Raw genomic sequence first — 9,462 nt, 5'->3', positions numbered from 1 at the left:
CAATTTCTATATCCAAATCCATAAGCAATATGTTAATTTGAAAATACGTAACAATTATATTAACAACATATAACATATAAAAATTCATCCAAAACATCAACTCATTCATGTCATATAAAAATCTAGTTCAAACCAAAGATCAAGTAATCCAAAACATCAAGTCATTCATGTCATATAAAAATCTAGTTCAAACCAAAGATCAAGTAATTCAAAACATCTAGTTATCCAAAACATGAAGTCATTCGAAACATCTAGTTGTCCAAAAAAAAAACCATCAAATCATTCAATACATCTACTTAAGGAAACATTCCATAATGTGCTCCAACGGTCTTGACCCAATTCTCACAAATAGCTGGATTAATGGTTAACCACATGTGCCTCTTATCCGTACCTTCACCAAAAAGAGCAACAGTAGTAGTGTATCTTGGATCAAATATTCCCCATCCTAACTTCTCCAACTTTTCCTTACACGCACCCAAATTTGAAGAAACATGCTTTTCCACAAATTTCTTAGCAACTATGGCAATATCTTCCCCGATTTCGAGCAATCTTGAATTCGATGCATCTTTACCCTTATCTTGACTCTTATCTTTACCCTTATCTTTACTTTTATTTTGACTCTTTGCTGTATCTGTAGTCTTTTGTTTTTTTTAAGCGGAGGACTCCTTGAGACCTACAGTTTCTTGTTGAGTGCAATCAATGTCATCAAAGTCATGCAAACTATAGTGGTGTAACACCCCAAGATTTGTCATTTATAGTCCCTAGGGATGAAAGGGTAAAGCCATGAAAAGCCTAAGGGCTAATTTGCAATTTTGGGACCAGGAGAAGTACGATGCGCTTACATAAGGGTACGCTGAGCGTACTAGGCGCGCCCTAGTACGCTGGGCGTACACTTGTGTACGCTGGGCGTACTCATATAAAAAGGATACCCTAATATTTAGGGTTTGGGTGCTATATAAACAACCTTATGAGCTTATAACCCTCCCTTACCTCAGCCTCCACTGTTTAGAGTCGTTTTCCCCAAACCCTAATCCTTTCCTTGAGGGTGTGAGCTTATAGAGTGTATTTTGAGTATTTGGAGAGGAAGGTGTTGCATCAAGGAGTTGGAGAAGGAGCAATCAGTAGGTCTGTTTTCTGGTGGTGAGTAAGATGTCTAGTGATAATAACCCATGGAATCGTATGTTATGCGCTTGCTAGTTATCATCTTTAGAATGCTCTCAGGAGCTGTCGGTGGTTATGAAGGAGAGCTTGGAAACTCAGGAGTAGCAACTTGTTCTATAAGTGGATGGTGTAGGGTGAGGTTTCAGTACTGTGTCACATGTCGGTGTTGTAAAGGACATTGATTAGGCCCTCTTGGGAAATGGAGGAGGTGAGTATCTCCAGGATGGAGTGTTGGGCAACTGAAGTGACGACAGCGGTGTCGATAGGTTATCGGGAGCAATCCAGTCATGAGTTGAGGGCCAGAGAGGGCATACTAGACTCATGCTGTGGGCTCAAAAGCAATCCAGACCTATACTGAGGACCATGTAAGGGTATTCCAGTCATAGGCTGTGGGCATAGAGATTGTGATGGTTATGTATCTTGTAGGAGCGCGTTCGGAAAGGATGTACTGTTGAGATTCGGGGGAGTTATACTCGGTTGTGACGAATTAAAGGATTGTGGATGAGACGCAAGGATAGATCCTTAGATCTCAAGTTATGAGTAGACATGAGTTATGTTCATAGAGGTATTCCAATCTAGGGTATTCCATCCTGAGGATGACCGAGCCCTATGGTTGATTGGACCTTATATGTTTGGTATTCCAACCCGAGGGTTGACTGGGCCAAACATGTGTGTGATATGAGGGTATTCCATCCTAAGGATGACTGGATCTGTCGTAGGCATGCCTGGTATTCCAGCCCGAGGCTGATTGGGCCAGGTATGAGTGTCCGTACTTGTTAACTGGTTGATCACGTGAGTTGTTTCAGGAGCTGAAGGATGCATTATCCTGTCAGCACATAAAGGGTTCGCTTCAGGACGAGGGAAAGTTGGGTTTCCGACACATTGGATCATCAGGATTATGGTCAGGTTTGGCAAGGTGGCATATAGATTAGACTTTCTGAAAGGTTCGGTTAGATTCACATCGCTTTTCACGTATGGCATCTGCAAAGGCACATATTGGATGAGTAGGAGGTTGTATCGTTGGGTGATGTTCAGGTCGGAGAGCACTTAAATCATGTAGGGAGACCAGTCGCAGCATCGGAAAAGGATCCGAGTAGACTTGGGAGCCAGAGTCCAAGATGCGGGAGCATTATCTTGAATTGTTCACCGCAGCAGGCTTCAAGGACGAAGCCTAGTTTAAGTGGGGGAGAGTTGTAACACCCCAAGATTTGTCATTTATAGTCCCTAGGGATGGAAGGGTAAAGCCATGAAAAGCCTAAGGGCTAAGTTGCAATTTTGGGACCAGGAGGAGTATGTTGCGCGTACATAAGGGTACGTTGAGCGTACTAGGCGCGCCCTAGTACGCTGGGCGTACACTTGTGTACGCTGGGCGTACTCATATCAGAAGGAAACCCTAATATTTAGGGTTTGGGTGCTATATAAACAACCTTATGAGCTCATAACCCCCCCTTACCTCAGCCTCCACTGATTAGAGTCGTTTTCCCCAAACCATAATCCTTTCCTTGAGGGTGTGAGCTTATATAGTGTATTTTGAGTATTTGGAGAGGAAGGTGTTGCATCAAGGAGTTGGAGAAGGAGAAAAAGCTTGTAGATCTGAAGTTGTTTGGTGCCCTAGAAGCTCCAGAAGGTAAAAAGCTTTAAACTTTATGCTTGTATGATATAGATCTAGCCATTCTAGCTTTATGGAACCATTCTTGTCCCAAAAGTCTCCAAGTTGGTGCATGTTATGATTTAGACGAAATGAGTTGTCCTTTTAGACTCTAGAAAGGGTCCTAAGTGATAAAAATGATGTCTCAATGGCTGAAGGTGACCCATGCATGTAGTAGAAGGGTCTTAATGGATTAAGACCATGTATTAAGAACTTTCTGGACGTCCAAAGTGATAAAGTTCAAGACTTTATGGTTCTAAGGCACATTTGGTCGATGGATCTGAAATTTGGGCTTAAGTGCTTAAGCCATTAAGCACTTATTAGAGTTCTAAGAACAGCCCGCGTATGCCCCGCGTAAATCCAGTACGCCCAGTGTACTGGGTCAACCACCCTGATGGTGGTCAACACAAGGCGGAGTACGCCCAGCGTACCAGAGGAGTACGCCCAACATACGGCCTCTGTTGGGCCTTTGACGTTTTGGGCTTCAGGTTTGGGCTGCTTTTGGACTAATTGGACTTGGGCCTTGCTGGACTTTTTGAATAATGGTGTTTGAGCCAGTTTTGAATTTGGATCTTAGAAGAAGGCCCAAATAGGGAGTTACGCCCAAATTTGGAAGATTGGGCCAATAATAGGCCTTGTATATGTGGGCTTGTGGATCATGGATTTGGTATTGGGCCTTGGCCCAAATTAGAGGAAAGGCAAAATGGACTATGAATAGTTGTAGGACTCTTGGTCAAGATTGATATTCCCATTTATTGACTTAATATTCATTATTTGGATAGCTCGGGATTTTTGGTGAGACAACGATTCGGGAGTTCGATTCTTCAGTTCAAATCGACATTGCGAGATTAGTTATCCTCACTGTACTCAAGGGTCTAAGGCACCAAGGCCGACCCTTTGGATTGTAATCCTAGTTATCTTGTGATTATGTGTTGTGATGCTATGTTAGAGCTGTATTATGGTTTAGGGTGATGTTATGATCAGTGATATGTTAGGTCGGTATGACTATCTGTATGTGCTAGTTTACATAGTTTAAAGGATCTTAGGCTAAAGGATTGGGTTCTGCTTCGCAGATCTTGTCTGAGTCTAACCGTTGTGGAATCGAGTCCTTTGGCCTAAGATTGTTTACACTGTGGGGCAAGTATGCTTATATGTGTACATAATTGATTGGTAGTTGAGGGTATTCCATCCCGAGGATGATAGGACCCTAGTACGTTGTCTCTATAGTCTGTTATATGATTATCTGATATAGGTGCACATGTTTGATTGGTTATGGGAATTCCAACCCGATGGTTGTGGGCCGTGAGTATTCCATCCCGAAGATGATTGGACTCATAGTATGTGGGCATTCCAACCCGATGGTTGTGGGCCGTGAGTATTTCATCCCGAGGATGATTGGACTCATAGTACGTGGGCATTCCAACCCGGTGGTTGTGGGCCTGGGGTATTCCATCCTGATGGATGATTGGACCCATAATATCTGTTATATATGTATTGTGTGTGGGCATTCCAACCCGATGGTTGTGGGTCGAGAGTATTCCATCCCGAGGATGATTGGACTCGTATCAGGTGGGGTATTCCAACCCGATGGTTGATTGGACCCATAGTATGTTGGCATTCCAACCTGATGGTTGAGGGGCCTGAGGTATTCCATCCCGACGGATGATTGGACTCATAGTATGCTGTTTGTTATTGTATGTGTATTGTTGTGTGTATGGGTATTTTGGGGGTAACTCACTAAGCTTTCGGGCTTACAGTTTCAGTTTATTGTTTCAGGTTCAGCGGATGACCGCGGGAAGGCGAAGGCGTGACCGTACACTTCCTCGATTTATGATTATGATTTCTTGGAACTCTGATGTTAAAACTATTTTGAAAACAAATTGTAATAACTAAATGATTTTATATGATTTAAAAAGTTTTAAATTGGCTCGAATTTTACGGATGTTACAAGTGGATTGAATCTTAAGTAGGATGGGGAAGGGTAGAACTTGGCCCCCAACTATGAATGCCTGTTGCGGTCGCGCCTTCAAACAATTGTGTGCAAAGGTCACGGTACGGTAGTGGCGTGCGTCTCAAAGAATCCACATGTTTGTTTGATTGTTTGGAAAAAATATTTTATTATTTATACATGATAATATATTTTTTATAAGTAAACAAAATACCTTCGATTCTAGTTCTCATTCTTCTTTGGAAAGATTGAACGTATTGGTTGTTGGATTGTACACATTGTCAGTTTTGTTTTTAACTTCAAAAAAGCACCAAACTTTGACTTTAGGTAGTCATAGCGGTTCTTCATTTGTTTTTGGTCGGAAAAAGTTATGTTCAATTTTTAATTTTTCAGCTACATTCCTCCAAGATAGTGCTTTCAAAGTACTATATTCCCGTCCATCGACTGTAACTTCATGTAACAAGCTTCTAGAAACGTTTTCTCGACACCTTCAATCTTCCGACTAATCCTATCATTCTTTTCCCCATTTCTTTGATCAATTCAACAAACAAATGCATGTTTTAGCAACAATTTAAGCATTGCAAATGCACATTTTCAACCACAATTTAAGCAACACAAAGACACATTTTCAGCAACAATTTCAACAAAAAAATGCATAATTCAGCAACAATTTCAACAAAAAAAAATACAAAATTCAGCAACAATTTCAACAAAAAATGCACAATTCAGCAACTTTTGTCAACATATTTCATTTAACATCAGATTTCATAGCAAAAAAAGCATATATTGTACATTTAACATCATCTTTCATAACATTATAACATCATATTCCAGATTTCACCATATCAAGAGTTTGATTTTAGATTTCACCAAGTTTGATTTCAGGAAAAAAATAGCATTTAATTTTAGCAACAACAATTTGATTTCCGATTTCACAATAAGTTTTCTATAAAAACCGATTTCATAAGTTGTTTGAGAAGAAAAATAATGAGAACTTGTACTGATTTCAACATCGATTTCAGAAGAAAGTAATGGAGTGGTTTGCCTGCAGAAATCGTTGCTGTCGGAGGTGGAGTTGCAGAAATCGTTGTTGTTGAGGTGGAGCCGGAGTGTTGTGGCGCTGCGTCAGAGCTATCGGCGGAGAAGAAGACACCGGCGACTGTGATGGCGGGGAGGGAATACGCAGCTGGAGTCGATGTCGCTGTTGTGCGTCAATGAGAGGAAAGGTTAGAGGAGGCGAGGTTTTGAGAAGAAAAAATAAACAGCAAGACAACTAGGGCTAGGGCATTTGTGTCTTTATTTTTTTTTTCAGACACACCTTCAGGTCTGAAATTTTAAGAGCCATTTAATAAATTCTAATGTAAAAAATTAAAGGTTACCAAACATGCCAAATCTAAATTTTTAAGAGGTTATCTTTTTAATTTTTCAATTAAAAGGTAAACCTCAATGATTCATACCAACATTCCTATTGATCATATATGTAAGGAGTTATGTACTTATGAAAAGGCTTAAATGTAAGAAATCTATTATTATTATCCCACGAGTTACAATATAAATGAACTTTTGGTCATTATGTATCAGTAATTATTATTTAATATAACTTATTTATGATAAACATAAATATAAAAAGATAATATAATCCAATTTTATTGTCATATAATCTGATTTTTTTGTGATCTGTTAAAAAAAAGAAGGAAAATATTATGAAATCCACCCATCTTTACATATTATACATATTCATATTTGCATCAATCAATTCATGTATTTATCGGATACATATGTGTATAAATTTACAAAATGATAATAACTAGTGAAGAATCCGGCGTTGCCAATGGCTGTTTTAGGCAACTCAAGACCCTCCTTGTCTTCTTGACTATGAGAAGCAAATCCACCTTCATCACCAACATTTGTTGCAGCTTGAAACCTTCATCACATGGCAAAAATGTGGAATACGTTAGTGATGTGGATTACATAGCAAACACAAGCAAAGGATGATTACATAACAAAAACATACCAAGGATGTAGTTAATATTTAAAAAGAGGTTGTAATAAGCTGTAGTAGATAGTATTCCAGTCTAGGCGTGAACACCTGTTTTCTTGGTTGCCTCCTGATCAAATTTGTTGGATTTGCTGGAAGATAACTTGAAAACATGTATGGGCAGTCATAAGCACAATAAAGTATTAAAAATAAAATCAATATGAAGAAAAATTTTCAAAAGTGTCCGGAACTCGAAAAACACAAGAACAAAGAAAACTGGTGGTCGGTTTATACATAGTTATGACACTGACAAGCTTCCTAAGGTTATTTTGATTTTCCATGATACATAGGAAAATGATGTTCACAAATTTTTCCATCGGGTAACTAACAATCAATTATATGATCATCTGGTCAGATAAAAATGGTCAAAATTATGGGATGCCGGTTCAATGCTCTATTTTTCCATACCAAATTTACTAAAATTCACATAATTTATTGAACATAGAGGTCAAATATATACAACATTTTTTGAAATTATCCCAAATATCAATGCATAATTTTGGATCACGAATGAGTAGGTTGCACCATCACCATACAAGAAACTACGAAAAGTCTGTTTCATTGATTCGATACCAAAGAATGCTCCAGGAAAAGTACTAAGAAAGGAGTTGATCAACATGGCTCACTCTGATGTCACTTCTAAGCTTTAGTAACTTTACATTATATGCCATAATTAATAATGGCAAATAAATACTGTTTTAATTCAAGATTTTAGAATATCAAGCAAATTAGATTCAAAGTTGCAATTGTTTTAGGCAAAAGAAAAGGAGATAATCAAAGAGTTTTATTCTATGTATGTCAATGTCAGCAAGCAACTGAAACAGCTGGCTGTCCTCAATCCTCATGGATGAAAAAAAGGAAATTGTAGCAAATAAAGTTGGCCGATCCGGATTACATACAATATTCAAATAATAACAATGAAATCCTTTAAGAAGAAAAAACTTTTTGAACCTCAATAGTTACCTCCTTCGGGGGTTTCTCTGCAGGAAGCACTGCAATTACACCCATCTTACTGTAGTAGTCTATATATAACCTACACTTCGGTAAAAGAGTAAAAAGTAAAAAAGTGTTGTCAAAACAAATAATGCTTAAAAAATATCTGAGAAAATGTAGAAACTTAGGACTCAAACAGGAAAGCCTCATTTTCCAGACTTTCTGTATTAAGTAAAAAAGAAACACTTACTTGCATTAATGGCTCTCCAGTAACCTTCAAAAATACAAATATTACAAAAACACCCACAAGGTAGGTTGTATTGTACTGGGACTATTGGACTATGACTGATGTCAAATTGATAAAATTTCCAAATTCCAACAAGACGTAAATGCCCTCATCAGCCTAGAAGAGCCTTATTATTATATATCCTTACATCATCGATTCCGTGAATTAGTTCCTTGTGTTTGAAGCATCTCATCAAGCTGCAACAAATGAGAGAGTAAAAAAGTTTTAAAATTTGTAAGTAGAAGGAAGGAGATAAGGGTAAATGGGTAAATACCTTCTCGGCCTGGCAACTGTTGTAGGAAAACCATCAAAAATGAACCCTTTTTGGCATGATGGCTTCTTCATTGCTTCATCAATTATCCCAACCACTAGGGATCAATTTGGGTAAAAACTGTTGAAGACTCATATTACTGAGTCAAAGCAAAGCGTAGACCTTTTCCATGGTTTCTTTAGCTTTATTCCCGAGTGGAGTTTTGGCTGCTCTCAACATGTCACATGTTGGTAAGTGGCAAAGGCAGTATTCATCCTTAATGATGGGGGATTGAGTACCTTTGCCCGATCCAGGTGGACCTAACATTTATTCATTTTCTCATAAGCATTTCATCAAACACATGGAAGACAATACATATCTGATAAAATAAACATCCAAAATCTTCAACTAATTCATAGCAAAGCAAATAAAATTTATCAAAAAGGCTTTCTTTCGCAATTTAAACTTCTAACCAAATCAAAAATAAATCCAATATTCTCATATCTCGAATGCAAAATTCCAAAATTGGTATTATTTTTCGAATTCCATACGTAAAAAAATATCAAAGAGAGAAAAGGGGAAACACAAATTACCTTCCATGTTTTGCTATCCAAATGGTCGGAATCCATGGCGTCGATTTTTCCATTGAAATAGCCGTCCGACGGTGTTAATCAGGTCGATGCTGATGTTGAGAGCTTTTGATCGATCGCTGAAGTATTTTTCACCTCCCTAACCAAATCAAATCCCACCGTTGTTCCTCCCTAATCGACAGAGAGGCATGCAAAAAATTCCCGCGTCACAATTTCAATCTCGATTCCAGTTGGCGTCCAGTGAAATCAAGAATTCGAGTCTTCAGACGACGCAAGCGGTGCAGGGAGAAATAGAAGAGAGAAGGTGGATCGACTAAGGTGAGAAATCTAAAGATTCGGAATTAGAGGAGGCACGTATCATAGATTCAAAAGCCGGTGGAGTTATGTGTTAATATTCTATTGGTTAACAACTGCGGTGAATAACATGTGTTCCTTAGAGGGATCCTTTCATCTGGTGGCTTGTATGAGGAGATAACACGTATTTTCCATCGAACAAAGAAAAAATATATATAGAAGAAAGACAGAAAAAGTAAACAAAAACAAAAAAAAAAAAATCACCACCAATAAGAATTTCAGCCAATCACATAAAACTCCTGTTCACCAGTTGT

General features: G+C 38.5%; 1 long non-coding RNA gene across 2 annotated transcripts; it reads right to left on the bottom strand.

Annotated features, from left to right (window-relative positions):
- Positions 1-6,474: 6,474 nt before the first annotated feature.
- LOC145107140 (uncharacterized) lies at positions 6,475-9,400 on the bottom strand. 2 transcript variants are annotated; one of them, XR_013707740.1, is made up of 6 exons: positions 8,858-9,400; positions 8,289-8,584; positions 7,979-8,211; positions 7,759-7,828; positions 6,772-6,898; positions 6,475-6,681 (listed from the first exon to the last, which is right to left on the bottom strand). It is a non-coding gene; the product is annotated as an uncharacterized LOC145107140 (long non-coding RNA). The 2 variants fall into 2 exon arrangements; XR_013707739.1 differs by having other exon boundaries at positions 6,772-7,828.
- Positions 9,401-9,462: the final 62 nt, after the last annotated feature.

This window comes from Lactuca virosa, chromosome 4 (assembly GCF_052849685.1).
Source record: "Lactuca virosa cultivar CGN04683 chromosome 4, Lactuca_virosa_CGN04683_v6, whole genome shotgun sequence".
Taxonomy (NCBI): Eukaryota; Viridiplantae; Streptophyta; class Magnoliopsida; order Asterales; family Asteraceae; genus Lactuca; species Lactuca virosa.
Note: the sequence above shows the minus strand (reverse complement) of the source record. Positions and strands in the feature narration are given on the sequence as shown.